This window comes from Protopterus annectens, chromosome 9.part0, assembly GCF_019279795.1.
Source record: "Protopterus annectens isolate FY-2018-M chromosome 9.part0, PAN1.0, whole genome shotgun sequence".
Taxonomy (NCBI): domain Eukaryota; kingdom Metazoa; phylum Chordata; order Ceratodontiformes; family Protopteridae; genus Protopterus; species Protopterus annectens.
In genome coordinates this window covers 1,763,506,272-1,763,529,208 of record NC_056743.1, presented here as the reverse complement: position 1 = coordinate 1,763,529,208, position 22,937 = coordinate 1,763,506,272, and positions in this window count along the sequence as shown.

Below are 22,937 nucleotides of genomic sequence, written 5' to 3'. Positions count from 1 at the left end.
TTAGTTTTATTACCCTCATTTTGGGGTCTGAATGTATGTTAGGATAAGTAGCTTGGTAAGGCTGGGGTGCTCTCTACAGCTTTGAACTAGGTTTCAGTTACTGCACAAATGTCAAGATCTTCTAAGGTTAAGAATGCTTCTAGGGACTGCAGTTTCATGTTAAGGCTCCAAGCAGGTAGCAACATGACCTTTAATTTGCATTTTGATTATTTTTTTATGTTGGCAGTTTTGTCCTTATGACATTACCTAAAAAAGGCACTATGGGGGATCAAGTGACTGCCAGAAGTCAGAAGCCCAGAGGGGACAAGTGAAGGCCATATATGGCAAAGCACCAAGGCCTATCGATCAAGTCATTACAGGCTGTCATGTACTGGATCCCCTTGGAATGACACCAGAAACTAAACAAATTATTGAAGGATATATATTCAGTGAGCTCAATCATGTGTCTCTTCATATAGTCCAGGGAGGTAAGCAAAACAAAAATAAGAAAAACTATTTGTAATAAGCAGTTGCTATAGTTTATACCATGTATGGAACACTACAGTGCTTAGGTTTTCTTAAAAAATAAGAAATAAATATTTTTTATTTGTTTGGTTTAAACTGTAATAAACTACTTGCTACAAATGCAGTAAGCAGTTGCTACAACTTATTCCACACATGAAGCTCTACAGCTCTCATGTGTTAGTTAAAAGAAAAATAGGAAAAGTATATATTTTTAACTGTAGCAAACAGCTGCCACAGTTTATACTGTGAAGGTTGGCGAAGATGGGTGAATGCTGCCAGCCGAGCCAAATAGAATTTGATACATAATTCAATCATTTGTAAATATAAATGTAAAATACAGGCTTGTTTCTTAAATGAAAGAGAACACTGTAAAATGTGAACTTCCAGATTGTAGCAACATTGCCATCTGCTGCAAGGAAAACCAAGCCAAGCACTTCACATCTCTTTTTTTGAAGTTAAAATTATGTCTTGTATACCCTTTGATCTAGATGGTGGTGCTGAAGAGGCTAGCTGAACACATTCTTTCTATTGTTTTAACTTAAGGAATAATTACTAGAGTGTACATGTGAAATGTCTTTTATTGTTGTAGTTTCCTGAGCAGGTGTTAGATTGTCAAATAATGTAGCCTGTTGGCCTGGGAACTCCAGACTAAGTGTCAAAATGATGTAATGTATACTGGAAAACCTAAGTGTCAAAATGAGGTAATCTGGGAGGGCCAAGTAGGAATGTTAGTAATTTTAAACTATTGCTGAGAGAGAGAGAGAGAGAGACTGTAAGCATATTGATCCGACTATGTAACTTAGCACTGCCTTGCTCTATGAAAGTAAGTTACTTTAGAAGTATGTTTTCTTGTAGAAATAGCTAGGACTATAAATATTTGACTTAAGTGTTTTTCTGTTATGTCAGAACTGTACTACATAATTATTTTAAGTTTCTGTGTGATCTCTGAACTCTTGAGAAGCATTGTATTGTAGTAGTATTGTCTTTTGTCTTTATTATTTATTATTAAATATTTTAAAAACCTTTTACCTGTGGCTGGTTAGTGTAGAGACAAGTTCGGGTCTAGAGTACATTGCATATTTATAGAGTTTATTGTACAAAGCCACTCTAATAAGCCTTAGACTGATTAGTCACACTTAACCAATAGGATAATAATATTGCACAGTAATAATTGGACACCCTTTTAAGAGCCTTTGGGTAGCTCATAAGTATTAGCTGGTGGTGGCAATAATTACTACCATATAGTCTGGGTAAAGGGGCACAGCTGGAGAATCTGTGTCAGCCTTTCCCCGGAGTGTCTGTATAGTTGTATAAATACTTATCTCAAAGTGTTTGTGGTGTGTCAGCACGAAGCAGTGGTGGGACAGAGAGGGTACTGGAGGTTAGCTTGCTAGCTAGGCTGAGATCTGGACCCTATAGCTGTTCCAGTGGGGAATCTTAAGGGGACCTGGGGAGCAAGGGAGCAACCAGCCCCAGACTGACTGTGATCTCTGTGTGCACTTAAGGGAAATTGTACTTTATTGTGTGTATTTATTATCCTTTCCTGTTATATGAGATGCCCTCTCTGGTGTTGATGGTAAGGACTGAGGCTCCTTGATTACTGGGCCAGGGCACAGCCATTACATTGTGGTTTTCAGTGGTGGGATCCACTTCACATACTAATTGGCTTGTAGTGGTGTGGATAGAGTGAATCCTGTAGCTTATGTACAGTGATCTCTGAAGGTGTTTTGTACTCTAAAACAGCCACACAGTGAATACTCAGAGTTCAGATCACAATTGTTTTATTTTTGTTAGCTTAGTTAGTCTGGGTAAGCAGGCAGCATGTCAGCAGAGGAGTATGAAAAGCTGACAAGGAGCCAGCTGGTGGAGATGTGCCAGGCTAGGGGACTGGTGCATGGAAACCTGACTAAGGCAGACCTGATTGCAGCCTTGGTTACAGCTGCATCAGAAAACAGCATCCAGGAGGACAATCAGACTGGCAGTGGAGATACAATATCCTCGGAGAATAGACAGCTCAACCTTTCTGCAGTGGAATTAAAAAATCCAGCTGGAGCTAAAGAGACTTGAGTTGGAGGCCAGGCATTTGGAGATAGAAGCCGAAGAAAAGGAGCATTAGAGGAAGCATAAGAGGGAAATGCTGACTCTTCGACAGAGTCATGGAGGTAATGGGAAAGGGAGTAACTGGACCCCAAAAGTACAACAGGTCAGTAAATTTCTTCCGCAATTTAAAGAGGGGGATAATTTTGATAGTTTCATTCATATGTTTGAGAGGGTATGCAAACAGTATAGTGTTGACCAAAGGCTCTGGGTATGGTTCCTGACCCCCTTACTCCATGGGAAAGCTGTAACTTGTATATCATAAATGCCTGACTCTGTCTATTTTGATTATACTGCTGTAAAAATGTATTTTAGAATGTTTTAAGCTAACACCTGAAATGTATAGGAAAAAGTTTTGTGAAAATAAATGCAAGGCAGATGAAAATGTATGTGAATATGTTGCTGAACTGAGCACTTATTTTCATAGCTGGGTGAGTGGATGTCAGGTCACCACTTTTGAAGGGCTGGCAGACTTTTTGGTGAGAGAACAAGCCCTTAGCACTTTGCCTGAGGACATGAGGATCTGGTTAGCTAACAGACAATGTGCTACTTCAGATGAGGTGGGAAAGAAGGGAGACCTATACCTAGCAAGCAGGGCAGCCCTGCATAGGAAGGGGAGCCCAGTACTGCTCATGGGTCTAAAGGAACCCATGGTGGGCAGCACAGACTGCCCCAACAGAATCTGCCAGTAGCAGGGGAAGCCACTAGTCCAGGTACATGTCCAGGAGCTAGGGTTAAATGTTTTGAATGCAACCAGTGGGGCCATGTGGCATACAGTTGTCAATGGAGGCAAGGTAGGGAACCAAAGGTGAGGGAGCCAGTAAGTGGGAAAGACAAAATGCCAATAGTAGGTTGTCTTGAGACAACAGGGGTATGGAATTACCATCCTGCAGATGTCCTGAGATTGAAGGATTTGGATGAGGCAGTATCATGTACTTATGCAGTTACATGCAGTGAGGCTAGGAGACAAGCATGTGGGTCTGGTGGCCTGGGGGAGACCCAGACAGGCTGCATACTTACAGCCAGGAATAGTGAGGTGGTTACTTCAAGGAGTGAGCTACGCTGTAGCAGTGAGACTGAAGGTGAGCCACAGCTGCTTGTGGGTACTGATGTTCCCTTGGACAGGGTAACTGCAAAGGTAGAGGTGAGTAGTAGTACCCAGGCTGACAGTGAGGCACCACTGTCAGAGGATGACAGACTTCTTGTGGAAGGGGAGATTGAAAGGGTTACAAAGAGAGAGTTGAGACAGGCTCAGCTCTCAGACCCTACATTGCAAGGCCTGAGGCAGGTAGCTAGGGAGGCACCTGATTCTTAAGGGAAGGGGGAATCTGTATACTGGGACAAAGGGTTACTATACAGAGAGTGGTCCCCTGAGGGAGGGCTAGAAGCTGAAAAAGTACAGCAGTTGGTAGTGCCTAAAGCCTACCATCTGGTGCTTCTAGCCATAGCCCATGGTATTCCCTTTGCAGGTCATATGGGCATAAAACGTACAAAGAGGCATATTATAAAAGACTTCTATTGGCCTGGAATTTCCAGAGATGTAACAGGGTACTGCATAACCTGTGAGCAGTGCCAATAGGTAGGCAAGGCAGGAGACAAAGTGAGAGCTTTTTTGATGCCTTTGCCTGTGACTGAGGTGCCATTTCAGATGGCAGCTATAGATATTGTGGGTCCTCTGATTACTCCAAGTTCCACAGGGAAAGAGTATATCCTAGTGGTAGTGGATTATGCTACACGATACCCTGAGGCAGTGGCTTTGTTCTCCATTGAGGCAGAGAAGGTGGCAAATGCTTTATTAAAGATTTTCAGCAGGGTGAGTTTCCAAAAAGAAATACTGTCTGACAGAGGTGCTGATTTCATGTCAGAACTGCTGGCTTGTCTGTGGAAGTCTTGTGGGGTGAAGCACATGAAGACCACCCCCTACCTTCACAGACTAATGGTCTTGTTGAGAGGTTAAACTCTACAATCAAGTCCATGCTATGGGCATTTGCAGAACAGTTTAAGAGGGAGTGGGACACATATTTGCCCCATCTGTTGTTTGCTTACAGAGTGGTTCCCCAGGAATCCACAGGTTTTTCACTCTTTGAGTTGCTGTATGGGCATAGGGTGAGGGGACCTCTAGATTTAATTTGAGATGAGTGGGAAGGTGAGTGCGAGTCTCACAAGGAGTCTGTTGTGGCATATGTCCTAAACCTCTGGACAAGGCTCAGGGAACTCATGAGCTTAGCCCAGGAGAACCTGGCAGAAACCCAACAACAGACAAAGGTGTGGTATGACAGGAATGCTCGAGCTAGAGAGTATGCTGTAGGGCAGCAGGTAATGGATCTCATTCCTGTCAGACACAGCAAGCTGCAAGCAGCTTTGGAGGAACCTTACAAAGTAGTAAGAAAGGTAAGTGATGTTAACTACATGGTGGAACTGCTAGGCAGAAGGCTGAGGCACAAATTGTACCATGTTAACTTGATGAAACCTTACCATGAGAGGGAGGCCCTTGTGCTGAGTATTTGCAGTGGATTGCAGTTGGAGTATGAGGGAGATCTGGGAACTGATCTCCTCAGTGAGGCTCAGGCTGACACCTCAGGATAGCAATATCCCAGCAGCTATCTCCTACCCAGATTCAAGAAATCCGGCAGTGTTGCAGAAATTTGGGGACATGTTCACTGGGAAACCAGGGTGCACCCACCTGGTGCAGCACCAGGTGGATACAGGACCCCACAGGCTTATTAGGCAGGTCCCATATAGGGTGTATGAGAGAGTCAAACAGATCCTGAGGGAGGAAGTGCAAGAGATGTTGGAACTAGGGGTGATTCAAGGGTCCAACAATCCCTGGGCCTCCCCAGTGGTGCTGCTGCCAATGAAGGATGGCAGCACCAGGTTCTGCGTGGACTACAGGAAATTAAACAGTCACACAGAGTCAGATGCTTACCCCATGCCTAGGATGGATGAGGCCCTAGAGCAGCTCGGTGGGGCTAAGTATCTTACAACCATTGGTCTTACCAAGGGTTAGTGGCAGGTGCCCTTGACTCCCAGTGCTAGAGAGAAGTCAGCATTTGTGATTCCATTTGGCTTGTATGAGTTCACAAAGATGCCCTTTGGGATGAAGAATGCCACAGTGACTTTCCAGAGGCTGGCAGATCATATCCTAGTAAGAACAGGAGGGTTTCCCCTTGCTTACCTAGATGATATTGCCATCTATAGCCATTCCTGGCCAGAGCACCTTCAGCATGTCAAGGAGGTGCTGGGCAGACTACAGAGGGCATGGTTGACCATTAAGTTGAGCAAATGTCAGGTCGGTATGGCAGAGGTCTCCTACCTAGGACACAGAGTGGGGAGTGGTAAGATAAGCCCAGAACCTGCCAAAGTGAAAGCCATTCAGGCATGGCTTGTACCTGTTACCAAAAAGCAGGTGAGGGCATTCTTAGGGACAGCAGGTACTAAAGAAAGTTTGTCCAGATATAGTACCATAGCTACTCCCCTCACAGACCTGACAAGAAAGAACAGGCCAGATAAGGTAGTGTGGACCCCAGCATGTGAGCAGGTATTCCACTAGCTTAAAGAAGCTTTGGGAGGACCCCCTGTGTTAACCAGTCCAGATTACAGCAAATCATTTGTTGTGCAAGTGTATGCTTCGTACCATGAGGTTGGGGCTGTACTTAGCCAAATTTCTTCAGACAGGGTAGAGCACCCAGTGGTTTATCTCAGTAGTAGGCTCCAACCCAGGGAGAAATGCTATGCAGCTGTAGAAAAGGAATGTCTGGCCATAATGTGGGCACTGCAGAAACTTCAGCCTTATCTGTGTGGAAAGAAATTCACTGTTATGACACATCACAACCCTCTAACATGGTTAATTAGAGCCAGCCAGCAAAATACCAAGTTGCTAAGATGGAGTCTGGGGTTGCAAGCATGTGATATGTCAGTGCAGCACCGCAGTGGGATTAGCAATGCCAATGCAGATGGGCTCTCAAGACAGGGAATGGGGTAAGGTATACTCAGATAGACCTAACCCTCTCAAGCTGCATTTATCAAGGATAAAACTAGCTTGAGTTCTCCAGGGGGAAGAGATGTGAAGACTGGGGAAGATGGGTGAAGGCTGCCAGCTTAGTCAAATAGAATTTGATACATAATTCTATCATCTGTAAATATAAATGTAAAATACAAGCTTGTTTCTTAAATGAAAGTAAACACTGTAAAATGTGAACTTCAAGATTGAAGCAACATTACCATCTGCTGTAAGGAAAACTAAGCCAATCACTTCACATCTGTTCTTTTGAAGTTAAAATTATGTCTTGTAAACCCTTTGATCTAGATAGTGTGCCGAAGAGGCTAGCCGAACACATTATTTCTATTGTTTTAACTTAAGGAATAATTACTAGAGTGTACATGTGAAATGTCTTTTATTGTTGTAGTTTCCTGAACAGGTGTTAGATTGTTAAATAATGTAGCCTGTTGGCCTGGGAATGCCAGACTAAGTGTCAAAATGATGTAATGTGTATACTGCACTCTCTAAACATCCCAGGCTGCGTTTTACACGAACTTCAGAACAAACTGGCTCCCCACCTAAGCACCATGTTCAATAATAGCCTTGCATTAGGCTTTGTGCCTACTGAATGGTACACAGCAACAGTTATCCCACTCCACAAAGGGGGAGCCACCATTGATCCCAGGAACTATTGCCCTATTAGCCTGACCAGCCTGGTCTGCAAGGCCATGGAATGTATCATCATGGAACTCATAAACAAAGACATTGGTAACCTCCAAACTCTGGATCCCACCCAGTTCAGGCTTGTGAAAGGCATATTATGCCTCCTGAACCTGATCTACTTCTTTGAGGCAGTCACCAAAGCCGTAGATGAGGGTAAGGTGGTTCACACAGCCTATCTTGACCTCACCAAGGCTTTCGACACCATCCCCCATTCTGGAATTATAACTAAACTCACTAAACTAGGTAAAAATCCCTACGTCACAAGGTGGGTTGCCAACTGGCTCACTGACAGAATCCACACTGTAAAAGTTGCAGACTCCAAATCTGACCTCAAACCAGTGACAAGTGGAGTACCACAGGGTTCAATCCTGGGAACTCTCCTGTTTGGTATCTACTTCTCTGAAGTACAGGCTAACACAGAAGTCCTCTGGCTAACGAAGTTCGCAGATGACTGCAAACTAGGAGCCATAGTCAAGTCCCCAAATGATGTGGACATCCTACAGAAGGGCCTCGCTGAGACAGATGCCTGGTGTCAGAGCCATGGCCTCAAGCTCAATGCCAAAAAGTGCAGTGTCATCCCCTTTGGTAAAAACTTTGTACACATGCACTACCACATAGGCAGCAATCTACTTAACACTGAATGTGTGATGAGACCTTGGGACCCAGGTGGACAGTAGTCTTTCCTTTGATAGTCACATCACCACAGTAGTCAGGAAGTCCTTCTACGTGGCACACCTCATCATAAAAGGGTTCTCATCCAGGAAAAAAGTGGTCATTGTTCCCCTCTACTCGACACTCATTAGAACCATTATAGAGTACAACGCCCCTTTTGTAATGTACCTCACAAAACATCTGCAGCAGCTGGAAAGGCCACAGAAGTACCTCACATAGAGGATTACTGGCCTCAAACAAATGCCCTACACTGACCATCTCAAAAAACTCCAGCTTTACTCCTTAGCATATCGCCTACTCCGAGGTGATCTCTGCCTAACATATAAAGCTATGTCAAACCCAGAGCTGTTGGACATGCTACACCTAAAAAAATCCCAATCCCTCTGAGCTACACACTCTAAGGACCTAAACCTTGTCACCACAATAAAGAGGACATGCTGGAGGGATAGATTCCTGTCCCAGAGACTTCCCATACTCTGGAACAGGCTACCCATCTATGTCAAGCAAAGTTCTTCATTAGCGCTCTTCAAGAAAAATCTTGATGAGTGGATGGGAAATAGGAAATACACCCTGGGGATCACTTCTGTATCTCTGCTCAACAGTGGCACAGGAAAATAACTTTCTTGGGTGGCGTAAGCCAGGGAACCTTGTTGGCTAGGTTTATGTAGGCCTTTGGGCTGATACCCTAAGACCTACCTATGAACCTCTGAACCTATTACTAATATTCCCTTTTCTTATTGCTAATGAATGTTCATAAATTCTATGAGACAGGTTCCTAATAGTTTTTCCAACATAAAAGCATGGTTATGAATCACATTGAGCTAAGTAAACAACCCCCTTTGAATTGCAACTGTACCTTTGGTATGCAAAAATATTCACGTTTAAATGAAAATACTTGTACTCAAGATAAAGCAGCATTGCTTGCATTTGCTACATTTAAAAGTTCCAAAGCTGCCCTCTCTGATTCTTTTTGGTCCATTCTGTTTTTATAGAATGGGTCTAATAGAGTTTGTCCTTTTGTAGGTGAAAATCAGGTGTTCTCCTAAAATTCTTGAAACATCCCCATTGCTTAAAATTATTCCCAGTTATTCTGGAGGATATCTCTGATGTTAGTCATGTCAATGGTTATGGGGAGTGGACAGACACCCCTATAGCCAATCGGAAGACTAGTGTGGGAGATGTGTATTTCCTCAATGGACAACAAACAACTGTCAGGTCCTTTCCAAAAATTGGTTTAGTTTTTCCAGTCCATAACAAATTTCACCAATGATGGTGGCTAGTCAATCCGAATTGTAGCACCTGGTTATGAAGAAACATGTTACTGTTTCTGTTTCTTCCTTGAAAATGTTATCATTGATCATTAATATGCTGAGCCATATGAATTGTCCCTTCATCACACCCTTCTTCATGTGATGTGGGTGCTGACTTTGTCTATGTAAATAGTTGTTCACAAAGGTTTCCTTCCTGTAGAGCTTACTTTCAATTCAACCAACACATGCATCGCAAGTCAAACTAATGTCCAAAATATTAGTGGGTATCCCAAAACCACTACAAGTGAACTTCAGAAAAGGGTTGCTCAAGTGAAATCATTCAAGTAGTTCACTGAATTCATCTTCAGACCCTTTCCACAAGATAAACAGGTCATCAATAAACCTCTTATAGAAAGCCACCTTATTAGAACAAAGAACCACTGGAACACATGAACTGCTAGTCCAGACCAAGAAAAACTTTAATGAAATGCAAATAAAAATGCTTTTGCTTTCAGGCTTCTTCAGGCTTAGTACAGAAATGTTGTATCAACGAACTCATTTATATGGTGATGTCATAATTGAGTACACATGCTTTTGATGTTCAACAAGCAAAGGTTTTAAAGGGACAGTACTATTCAAGCCTGGCAATATATGTGCAGCTAGGCATAAAACCTAACAAAAATTCATCTAATTCAGTATGATGTACAATATTTCCACCACGAGCTGAACTATTAGTAACACAAAAAAATAAATCTTAAACACATGAGCAGAACCTTTGCCTTTTTGGTGTCTATAAAGAGCACTTGTATGTCAGATAGATGTTTACTTATCCGAACTTAAAATTTCTGGTTTGTTTTTCCCACATAGAATGCAGTGCATTTTTTGACATAAGGCAAGGTAAACTATATTACTGGTATTACAATTACCATAATAATATAACTTAAATATCACCTTTTCATACAATTGCTGAGGTTTAAAGTATTCCTGTTCCCACCATGACATGACAATGTTAGCTACAACAGGGGTGCTCTGGCCCCCATTGTCACCCCGGACTTTTGTTTGTAGTGTTTTCTTGCATTACATTTATCTGATGAAGTCCTTGGTGTATGAATAAAGAATGAAAGCACCCATTTTAAGAACAGGTCATGGTGACTCCCTAATCTTGCTGAGTAGAATGTAGGTCTACTAAAAAAAAAAAATTAATTGCATTTCAGTACAACAATACCACAAATGCTGATTGTGCTCCCTAACACCTTGTGCCTGGGTCACCTCTGCACACACACACACACACACACACACACACACACACACACACACACACACACACACACACACACACACATGAACAGCTTATCTGTCTGTCTGTCTATCTACAGTTCATAGAAAACTTTAGAAAGCTTTAGGCAATTAGTGTTATCATAGGATCATAGCAATTATAAGGTAAATTAGCTTAAAATACTATATGTACCTTGCCAAAGCCCTCTCTCTACAAGTATGTGTTTGTGACTAGCAGTGATTCACTGTGTGTGGTATTTTCTCTTTTCTCTGCTGTTGTGTGACTGTATTATGAGTATCTGTAAGCAAGGGGGTGCAGGGCACATGGGAGGTATTCCCCATGGAAAAAAAAGGTCTATATTAGAACACAAAACATTCAAAATGTTGAGTGTTCTAATATCGAACCCTATGAATCGAAAATTGAAAATATCGAACATTCAGAACAGTGAATTTTTTCCTAGGGAAAAAATTCACTGTTCCAAAACACATACACACAACACAAGCACACCAAACAAACAACAATCCACACACATACACCTAAACTCTTACACCTAACCCTACACTAAACTATACATACACCACTAACTATCCACTTACCTTAACCCAAGCCCTAACTCTAAGGTCCATCACTATCGCACAGTCACCTCACCCGCGCCCCAACCCACACTCAGCTGCCCCGCCCTAACCCTCATGTCCACACAATCGCACACTTACCTGACCCGTGCCCTAACCCTAACTCACCTAACCCGCCCTAACCCTCACGTCCACATATTCGCACACTTACCTGAACCCGACCTGTAACTTTCCACTACAGCGCTAAAAATACTGAAGCAACAGAAACGGACAACCAAATTCTTTCCCTAGGAAAAAATTTGGTTTTCTGTTTCTTTGATATTTTCAGTGTTCGCTGAAAACGGGTCAATATTAGAACACTCGAAATTTTGAATGTTCGGTGTTTTAATATAGACCCAGAAAAAACATCTTGAAAGAGCATTTACTGAATACTAAATTTTCTATGAAGTGTGATTCAGTGAGATGTGCTTTCAATAAATTTCTTTAGTAATCTGTGATTAAAAGAAAAAAGCAATTAGATGAGATGTCATACACTTACACACACACACACACACACACACACACACACACACACACACACACACACACACACACACACACATACACACACACACACACACACACACACACACACACACACACACACACACACACACACACACACACACACACACACCCACAGACTCATATGCCTAGAGGGAAAATGTGACTACAAAGTCAAGGACTAAGCCAAGAAAAAACACTACTATAGTACAGGTATGGCTTTGCTTCCATTCATTAGGAAAAGACAGAAAGTTGCTAGGAAGCATTTGACTTTGGTGCTACATCAGACCCTCTGTCTTTAATACTAACAGCAGATTCCAGACTTCTAGACTTGGAGATGATTCAGCAGAGGAGTCTCAGGAGAGGTACATGCCTTTGAAGGTTGGATGGTGTTCCCTGCGATACCTGGGTAAAACTAATGGCTTGCAAAAAAATAAGCAAGGAGGTTAAAATTGGTGATGATGGTCGTGAAAGACTTGTTTTACTAGAAAGCACATCTGAGAAAAATCAAAGAACATTGTTGAAAAGGACTGATGTTTGTAAATCTTATTTTCCTACAAACGGTGTGTCATACAATCCCAAAGCACCAATGGAATAAAAATGAATTTTTACTTCTATTACCCCATGATTTGCTACAAGGTAGCATATTTATTTTTATTGTCCCTTACCATAAACCTTATGTTAAAGATAAAAACTGGTATTACAGACTGATTCTGCTACTGTATGAGTCTGTGTGTGTGTGTGTGTGTGTGTGTGTGTGTGTGTGTGCGCGCTTGTGTGAATTTAAGCCACTTTGTCTATCACAAATAGCCAACAGAGGTAAGTGTTGCTATGGGTGAGTGGGTGTGTATGAATGTGTGCGTGTGTGTGTGTGTGTGTGTGTGTGTGTGTGTGTGTGTGTGTGTGTGTGTGTGTGTGTGTGTGTGTGTGTGTGTGCGTGTGTGTGTGTGTGCGCGTGTGTGTTTGTGTGAATTTAAGCCACATTGTATATATCACAAATAGCCAACGGAGGTAAGTATTGCTATGTGTGAGTGGGTGTGTATGAATTTGTGTGTGTGTGTGTGTGTGTGTGTGTGTGTGTGTGTGTGTGTGTGTGTGTGTGTGTGTCAGCATGTCAATGTGCATGTGAGCACTGTGAGTCTATGTTGGGACCATGAGTGTCTGTGCATGTGAATGCTATTTTGAGGGCCATTATGTGTATATGTATTTCTCTGTGCATGTAAGCAAGTGTACTTATGTGTTTTTGTGTGTGTGTGTGTCCTAGGAGAAATAGATTCAGTGCATGCATGTGTCTTCATCTTGATAGTTTGAAACTTCATGATACAGCTGGTGGTAGGTACTTGGCTGCGTAGTTTCTCAAACTGCACAGTGGAGCAATTCATAGTCATGCAAATTCCACGGTAATAAGACATTCCCCTTTACAGAATGTGATTAACTATGAACTAATATTTAACACTACAGCACAAAACAGCTCATCAGTGCAAGGCAATTTGTATTGCAGTGCTAATTACTATGGATCCTGGCCACTAAGTCTGTCATTACTTTAATACAGTGCACTCCTTTTACACCAAGGTACAGCAGTCTTAGCGTTAGTCTATTTTAATATCACAGGATGGGAGGAGAGTCCCCATGTTGGGAAGTATAGGATGTGAAGCACATTAATGTCTTTACAGCATGTTCAAAATTTCCTGATTTATTTGTGAATTTGCAGCAGTAGGATACTCACAGTTATGGATCTCAGATAGATAATAGGAAGCTTCAAATAATAACGTAAAACAAGAACATGGAACAAAAAAATGAAGAAATGATGAAAAGAAACACAAATAACAGCAAACCCGAGGAGAAATCTGTATCACCAGTACTATAATTGCTGCTGTCAGGGCTGAAATGGGGAAGTGCTAAGATGGTTATTGGATGCTGTTATAACTGTAGTAAAATGCTTGCATTTTTTTATTTGCAGCAACTGGTTTGCTGCAGTTTAAAGGCAAATACCTTCTTTTTGTTTTCAAACTGACGGTGGACGTTTTTTTTTTAATTTGCTCCTCAGCCTACAGTTAAGGAGCAGAGACTGAGTAATGATTTTTCTTTTGCTGTACAACTCAGAATTGAGGGGGCACAGATCTCGCTCTTGATAGGGCACCAGATCAAGGAACAACACCAGATGCTACATCAGCAAGTTATGACTCTCTGCTTACACCAAACACTAAAACAGACATACACAGAAAATAAATAAAACAATAGAAAATAAAATAAATTACTATGAAACCTACCCATGTTAACTACTACAATTACAATATTAACACTAAACCTGAAATAAATCTAGCCAGTCAAACAAATAAAGAATTAAAAAATCACCAACAGAAATATAGATAAATAAATTATTGCAGATAAGCTATTAAATATTATAGAAATTGTCTGCTTAAAAATCAAAGAAAAAAGACATGTAACATCTCTTACCATATATACCAAATAGAATTAATGTTTGTAACTATCTGACCCAGGTTTCTAGTAAAACATGGGATTTCTCACAGAATTTCACTTGTCTGTTAACTCCTGAGCTAAATGTCACCTGCTTCTTGTGGATAAACCATTTACAATTTTGTTCCATTGAAATGAAATGGACAGGAGTCTAAGCATGCTTACAGAGGAAGTAATATTAGGATTATAAAATACTGGGTGGCACAATAACTTTATCACATCATTAACTAAGTATATACCTACAATTAATTTTCTTCTTCAGATTAATAAATGGCAGCCACCTTAGATTTACTTCAATACCCAGAATTTTGGTCCTTAACATTCTGACCCATATAAGAGTCCTTGAATTGACAAAGGAGAAGTCACCTGAGATTTTTTAGTAACTATAAATGTCCTATGTAGTATATTTTGCTATTAGGCAGTTTTATACCACCAGTTTTTAAGATTATTGTATTTATTCCTGTTCTAAGTACTTCTGCATTCCATAAAAATTATTAAAGAAGATAAAAAGCGAATGTATTCATTTTAGCATCAAAAGCATGTTAAAAAACATCTTGAACCATTTTGAGTGATTTATCTGAATATTAAGTAAACAATCTTGATTATTTTTATGAGCTAATTTCCCAATGTATTTACTCTTATACACAAAATTCATGTAGTATTAATAACGTTGAAATTACTACAGTTTTATCTCTAATAAACGCTGATGCAGACCAACTTTCATTTAGCCTGTAATTTGAAACTTTACTAAAATTTTCTAAGTAAAAGTCCCGTAGAAATAGTCTCGTAGAAATATATGGTTAAGTAGAAGAAGTTGTTGTCTTCGGTATGTACTTTGTATACTCTCCTAATAAAACTCAGCATAAATTCTATTTTTAGAAGAAAGTTTATGTAAAGAAAGCATGCAGATTTTCCAGCAAAAACTACTCTGGAACTAATAGTTAAACTTAAAAGCAATTAATAAGCAAACTACTGTAGGAAGAGTGGTTTACTCTAATAAAAATCATTAAACACTTCAATCTCTCATGTACCCTGAGACTTCTTTAGAAAAAGTTAACACATTCAGCAGCACAATTTGAATTATGACTTACTCTCTTACACATGCCCACTCTTAACCAATTCCATCTCAGAATATTCTTTAAGTACCTAGGCACATAAAATACTTACAAAATTGATGTAACTCACCTATTTTTATTGATATAGATATATATATATATATATATAGGTTCCCTACGTTAGAACGACAGCTCAGAAGATTGACACTCAAATCACAGACGCCAGAAGAATGAAACCTCAAAAACACGAAAGTTCACATGCCCGACAAACCACAATCCCGACACTTAACAAAACAAAAAGTTCACTGTAACACACAACACACACACACAACACAAGCACACCAACAACCTAAAAACCTACACTACACATTACACAAAACTATCTATGCATTAACCTTAACCCAAACCCTAACCCTAAGGTCTGACACTACCACACATTTACCTTACCCGCACCCTAACCCTAAGTCCCTCACTATCACACACTTACCTTACCTGCACCCTAATCCTAAGTCCCTCACTATCGCACATTTACCTTACCCGCACCCTAACCATAACTCCCCTCACTATCACACACTTACATTACCCACACCCTAACCCTAAGTCCCTCACTATCCCACACTTACCTTACCCACACCCTAACCCTAACTCCCTCACTATCGCACACTTACCGGGTCACGCTCACAAGTTACTCCTGTCGGTGTTTTCGCTGTCGGATAACAATTTGTCGGTCATCTGCTTCATCGGTCTTCTGGCATCAGTGTTTTGCATGTCAAAGCTGTCGGTCTAACATAGGGAACCCATATATATATATATATATATATATATATATATATATATATATATATATACATATACACATTGCAACAGTTTTCTTGTGGTTTTACACACTGCTACATACAGGTGAAATATTGTCTTATCCCTAATGCTGTCTGCATGGTTGTAATTCGAAGAATGAACCCTCATGAATGCACCTGCACTATTTGCACATACCACATTCATATATATTCAAACGGATATTAAGAAGTGGAGGTCTTCAGTTTTTACTTTCCATAGAATATCCTTCAGATTTAGTCTTCCCTTAAACACAAATATCAGACATTATTTTGCTGTCCTAATGATTTAGTTATTACCAAGTAATATCTTCAAATTATTACATATACATTTTATGTCAGTCGTGTCAACAGAAAACATGATGTGGAAGAAGAGGAATTTCTAACCGCTCTAGCAGTAGTACATTAATATTACCTTCAATAGCAGAAATGATAGGGTTGTATTTGTGTTCATTTTATATTCTACCTAACTCAGATTTTTCTATCTGTAACATGAATTTTAAAACAATTTATAGCAACGTGAGATACATTTAGGTATGTTAATCTATTTATTAGTCCTTCATGACTATGGGTAGTGGTGGCCTTAGAAAGATCTGGGTGGAGTGCTGTTGCTATGACATTACTTGATTTTAAAATTGTCCTACTAAATTTAGTTAAGCTTAGGAAAGCTGTGTTAGCTGAAAAAGTTTTATGAAACCATGCTGACATCTTGACAGTAGGTTTTATTATAAATGTGGTTTTAGCTACTGAACAATGATACTTTCAAGTGTTTTAATAAGATGCTAAGAACTGAAATGGGTCAAAAGTTACTTGGCTCAGTAAAAACACAGTCTTTTTCTAAAGGGGCATGACCTTCTTCATAGGTTCATAGGTAGGTACTAGGCTATCGGCCCAAGGGCCTATGTAAGCCTAGCCAACAAGGTTCCCTGGCTTACGCCTCCCAAGAAAGTTATTTTCCTGTGCCACTGTCGAGAAGAGACACAGAAGTGATCCCCAGGGTGTATTTCCTATTTCCCATCCACTCATCAAGATTTTTCTTGAAGAGTGCTAATGAAGAACTTTGCTTGACATAGATGGGTAGCCTGTTCCAGAGTATGGGAAGTCTCTGGGACAGGAATCTATCCCTCCAGCATGTCCTCTTTATTGTTGTGACAAGGTTTAGGTCCCTAGAGCGTGTAGCTCAGAGGGATTGGGATTTCTTTAGCTTTAGCATATCCAACAGCTCTGGGTTTGACATAGCTTTATATGTTAGGCAGAGATCACCTCGGAGTAGGCGATATGCTACGGAGTAAAGCTGGCGTTTTTTGAGATGGTCAGTGTAGGGCATTTGTTTGAGGCCAGTAATCCTCTATGTGAGGTACTTCTGTGGCCTTTCCAGCTGCTGCAGATGTCTTGTGAGGCACATTCCAAAAGGGGCGTTGTACTCTATAATGGGTCTAATGAGTGTCGAGTAGAGGGGAACAATGACCACTTTTTTTCCTGGATGAGAACCCTTTTATGATGAGGTGTGCCACGTAGAATGACTTCCTGACTACTGTGGTGATTTGACTATCAAAGGAAAGACTACTGTCCTCCTGGGTTCCAAGGTCTGTTATCACACATTCAGTGTTACAAAGATTGCTGCCTATGTGGTAGTTTATAGGTACAGAGTTTTTACCAAAGGGGATGACACTGCACTTTTTGGCATTGAGCTTGAGGCCATGGCTCTGACACCAGGCATCTGTCTCAGCGAGGCCCTTCTGTAGGATGTCCACATCATTTGGGGACTTGACTATGGCTCCTAGTTTGCAGTCATCTGCAAACTTCATTAGCCAGAGACCTTCTATGTTAGCCTGTACTTCAGAGAAATAGATACCAAACAGGAGAGGTCCTCAAGACTGAACCCTGTGGTACTCCACTTGTCACTGGTTTGAGGCCAGATTTGGAGTCTGCAACGTTTACAGTGTGGGTTCTGCCAGTGAGCCAGTTGGCAACCCATCTTGTGATGTAGGGATTTATACCTAGTTTAGTGAGTTTAGCTATAATTCCAGAATGGGGGATGGTGGCAAAAGCCTTGGCAAGGTCAAGAAAGGCTGTGTGAACCACCTTACCCTCATCTATGGCTTTGGTGACTGTCTCAAAGAAGTAGATCAGGTTCAGGAGGCATAATCTGCCTTTCACAAACCAGAACTGGGTGGGATTCAGAGTTTGGAAGTTACCAATGTCTTTGTTTATGAGTTCCATGATGATACGTTCCATGGCCTTGCAGACCAGGCTCGTCGGGCTAATAGGGTGATAGTACCCAGGATCAGTGGTGGCTCCCCCTTTGTGGAGTGGGATAACTGTTGCTGTGCACCATTCAGTGGGCACAAAGCCTGATGCAAGGCTATTATTGAACATGGTGCTTAGGTGGGGAGCCAGTTCGTTCTGAAGTTCGCGTAAAACGTAGCCTGGGATGTTGTCTGGTCCCATGGATGCTGTGTTTTTGGCTTTAGAGAGTGCAGCTTTTACCTGCATAGTTAATAATAATTACAGGGACTCTGTATTCTTCCTGTAAAGATATGGGCCCTTTAGGGGGTGAGGGGGGGGTAAAGTTAGCACTGAACCTATCTGCCAGGATGTTGGCAATATCAGTTGGTTCTGTAATTTTCGTGTCTTCATGCTATAACTCAGAACAGATCTGGGTGTTGCCATAGAGATTCTTGACATAGCTATAGAATGCTTTCTGGTTGTCCTTGGATTTAGTCGCAATTTTGTTTTTGTAGCTAGCTTTGGAGGATCTTATAAGGGATCTCAGCTTCTTACTGAGGCTAACCAGGGAGCTCCTCCACTCATGGGATTGTATTCTCTTTTGCAACAGTTTCTTCCTTCTGTTGTAGAGTTTGTTTATGGCAGGGGACCACCAGATTGGCTTCCTTTTTTTGGAGGATAGCATCTTGGTTCTGTTTGGGATAGCATGATCCATGCACTTGTGTAAGTGCTTATAGAGTGCATTTGTGTAGGATTCAGCAGTTGTAACTGTATTGTCCATCTGCATGGGTGTCATGAAGTTCACCACTTCTGTCTTAAGAAGCATGAAGTTGGCTTTGGAGAAATTTTTTACCGTGGTTTCCTTAATGGGAGATGGGGCGGGATGTGGATATCAAGGGTGATTAGCTTATGGTCGGATCGGACCAACGAGGAGTTGACTTCAGGTGTGGAACATCGGTCACACATGTTGCTAATGACTAGGTCTAGGATATTGTTGCCCCTGGTGGGGGTGTGGATAAGTTGATCCAGGGCATTGGAGTTTATGAATTCCAGAAAGCGTTGAGCTAAAGAGTTGGTACATGAGTAGTTTTCCCAGTTAATGGTGGGTACTTGAAGTTGCCCATTATTAGGGTGTTTGGTTGAACCCTAATATTTTCCACTACATCAAGAAAAGAGAAGTGGGAATCCTGGGGCATGGTGGAGGATCTCTAGCAAGCTACAATTTGGATTGCAGTTTTGCCCAGAGTTAGTTGCACTTGGATAACCTCGGATGCATTTTGCTGAGCAACTAGCCTGGAGTTGTGGATATCTTAATGAATATAGACCCACCTCCACCTTTGGTGTTTCGGTCCAGGTTACATGGCCGAAAAGTGTGGTATGAGTTATAGCCTGGTAGTGCAGGGGTGCTCTCTGGAGCCTTGAACCAGGTCTCAGTCACTGCACAGATATCGATGTTCTCCATTTTAAGGAGAATAGACAGTTGTTATGATACTAAACTATATGTTTCCATTTATAACAGTAATAATGAAAAAAAATTTGCCTGTAGGGGATAGTTATAATAATGCTCTTGCTACAAAAAGATACATACATCATCTATTCTAAAAATTTTCACTATAGCATAGTTAAATATTATTCCTAATAGACAAACCTCAGGAACTTATTTTGTGCTATTGTGTCGAACAGTGAGAGGGCTTTGTTTGAGGAAAATATCACCTGACAGTCGCATAAGTAACTATTTCTATATATTTATATATGTTCGTACTTTTGAAAAATCTTAAACTATCTCTGCCAGACAGAAAAAGATATTTTAAAATAATGTTTTTACCAAAAATTGCTTATGTTTTAACATATATTCCAAGTTTTCCTCATGCATATAGAAAAAAACTATATAATATTTATGAGGACACTAAAATGGGAGTCTTTAGTTTTACAAAGTTTTATTTCAATGCAGCTTCTGCAAATATCAGTAATATATTAAGAACTGCCACATTAAATGTTACTGAATGTGAAAAACAGGAAGCTGATGATTATATCTCCATCTCTTTTGGTTATCCCTAACTCTACTCAAGGACTATCTACACTCTCTGGAAGCACTCCTCACCTTGGAAGATGCTGAGGTCTGTGTAGTCACTGAGAATTGGTTCAAAGCTGCGGAAAGTACCCCAGCCATGCAAGGCTACAGCACCTTCCATACATTCAGACCACAAACTGAACGTGAAAGAACCAAAGGAAGAGGTGCATCAATCTTCATTAAGGATAACTACACCTCAAGACTGCTCAAACAGTATGACTCTCTCAAGCTATTCCATGTTCAATTAACCATAGGCAATATCCCCTACTATATCATTGCTAGCTATAGGTCCCACACAATGAACCACAAAAAGAATACTGTGTAACTGGACTTACTGGAGTCACTTACCATGCAACCAAACACCTTATTTATGGGTAATTCTAATTATCCTACAATTAGCTGGGGAACATACATGACCACAAATGTGCTGGCTCAGAGGTTCTTGGACTTTGTCAATGCAAATGTCCTGGAACTAGTCAGCACACCCACGAGGGGGTCAAATATCCCAGACATAGTGCTCACTAACATGGGGGAGCATTGCACCCCCCACTCCATGTAATGTCCTCTTTGGAAAGACCAGACCATAAAGCAGTCTCTTTTGAAATAATTAAAAGACCAGATACCCCATCAAGCTCATAAATGCTTAAGAATTTTTACAAGACAAATTACCCCCTACTGAGTGATTCCATAATAAACTTTGAAGCTCATCTAAACACAGAAAACATGGACTCCTATGCAGAGACGTACACCAACACCCTGTATAACGACTTAAGCAGTTGTATAGAATCAGCTGTACCAGACCGGATTAAAAGCAGGTCTTGCTGGAAAAACAAGCCACCCTAATGGACCCCAAGTACAAAAAGGCTATTCAAAAAAAGAAAGAAGCTAATGTCCAAAAACACGAGGGAACTGACTCAGCAGAGAAAGAAATCCATCAGTTGTCTACACAAAAAATTATAGATATTGTCATGTTTTCCAAAGCAAATTACAAAGCAAAAATAGCCTCTCTAGCTAAGGAAAATCATAAGGCATTTTTTAACTATATCCAAAATCTTAATAGGAATACCCAGCTATGTGCAGACCTGGTTGTGGATAGCACAATCCATATTCAACCAGAGGTAATAGTCAACCTGCTAACCAACAGATTTGGATCAAACATCACTCCCATGTCCCCACCAGTTATCCCTAAAATTATACCTGCCACCATTCCTCAACCTATTATCTCAAGAAAGCAGGTCATCTCTGCACTCTCTAAGGCCAAAAATACAGCATTAATGGGACCAGACAACATCACAGGTTGCCAGTTAAAAAAATTAAAACATGACCTAGGAGACCCATTTGGATCCCTATTTAACCACAGCCTCCTGACTGGCTATGTTCTGGCAGAATGGAGAACAACAACAGTCATTCTTCTTTGTACAAAGGGAAACATCAACTGACCCTGGGAATTATAGATCCATAAGCCTGGTTACTTTAATTTTCAAGGCCATGGAAAATAATCATTATGGACCTTATCAACAAGGACATAGGTGATCTCCAGACTCTGGACCCAACCCAGATTGGATTTGTCAAGGGTAGATCATGTCTGTTAAACCTGGTTTACTTCTTTCAGAAGGTCATCAAGGCCACGGGCTAGGGAAGGACTATGCATACCACCAACCTTGACCTGGCAAAGGCATTTGACACAATTCTCCAATCAGGTATTATGCAGAAAGTCACTCAATTGGGAACTAACTCCTATGTCACCGGGTGGGTAGAAAAATGGCTCACTGACAGGATTCACACTGAGAGAAGTAGGTGAATTCACATCTAGCAAAAGCTAGTCACCAGTGGTGTACTATAGGGTTCTGTACTGGGTCCTTTACTGTTTGGAATGTATTTCTCAGAGATCCATGCAAATGTGAATGGCCTGTTGCTGACCAAGGTCACTGATGACTGTAAATTGAGAGTAATCATTGAGTCTCCCAATGACACCAATGCATTGCAAAAAGGATTAAGGTGGACTAATGACTGGTACCAAAGCCATGGACTGAAGCTAAATGCAAAACAATGTATGATTATTCCTTCTAGAAAAGATAACACTCTTGCTAATTACAATATAGACAGCACTCACCTAAGAGTAGACCCAGTGGTATGAGACCTGGGTACTCAGGTTGATAGCAATATGAACTTCGACCACCATGTATCTACAGTGGTGAGGAAGCCCTTCTAAGTGGTACATCTTGTAAGTAAAGGCAATGGCATCTAGACCTAAGGATGCTATAATTCCACTGAATTCAGCCCTCATCAGACCAATTATTGTGTACAATACACCCTTTTACATCTACCTCACCAAACACCTGCAACAGCTGAAGAGATCCCAGAGGTTTCTCACCAAAAAATACAGGCACACCAAACATGTCCTATGCATAAAGATTAAAAGCCCTATCACTATATTCTGTATACTATAGGCTACTAAGTGGTGATCTGTGTCCATCTTACAGGGCAGTCTCTGACTCAGCCCAGGTGGAAATGTTATACATGTGAGTCAGTTGTCCCAGGGATATTACGTAACCTCAGATATGAACAAATCATGCTGGAAGGATAGCTACATCTCCCAGAGACTTACCTTCCTCTGGAACAAGCTTCCCATTCACGTGAAGCATAGCCTCTTCCTGA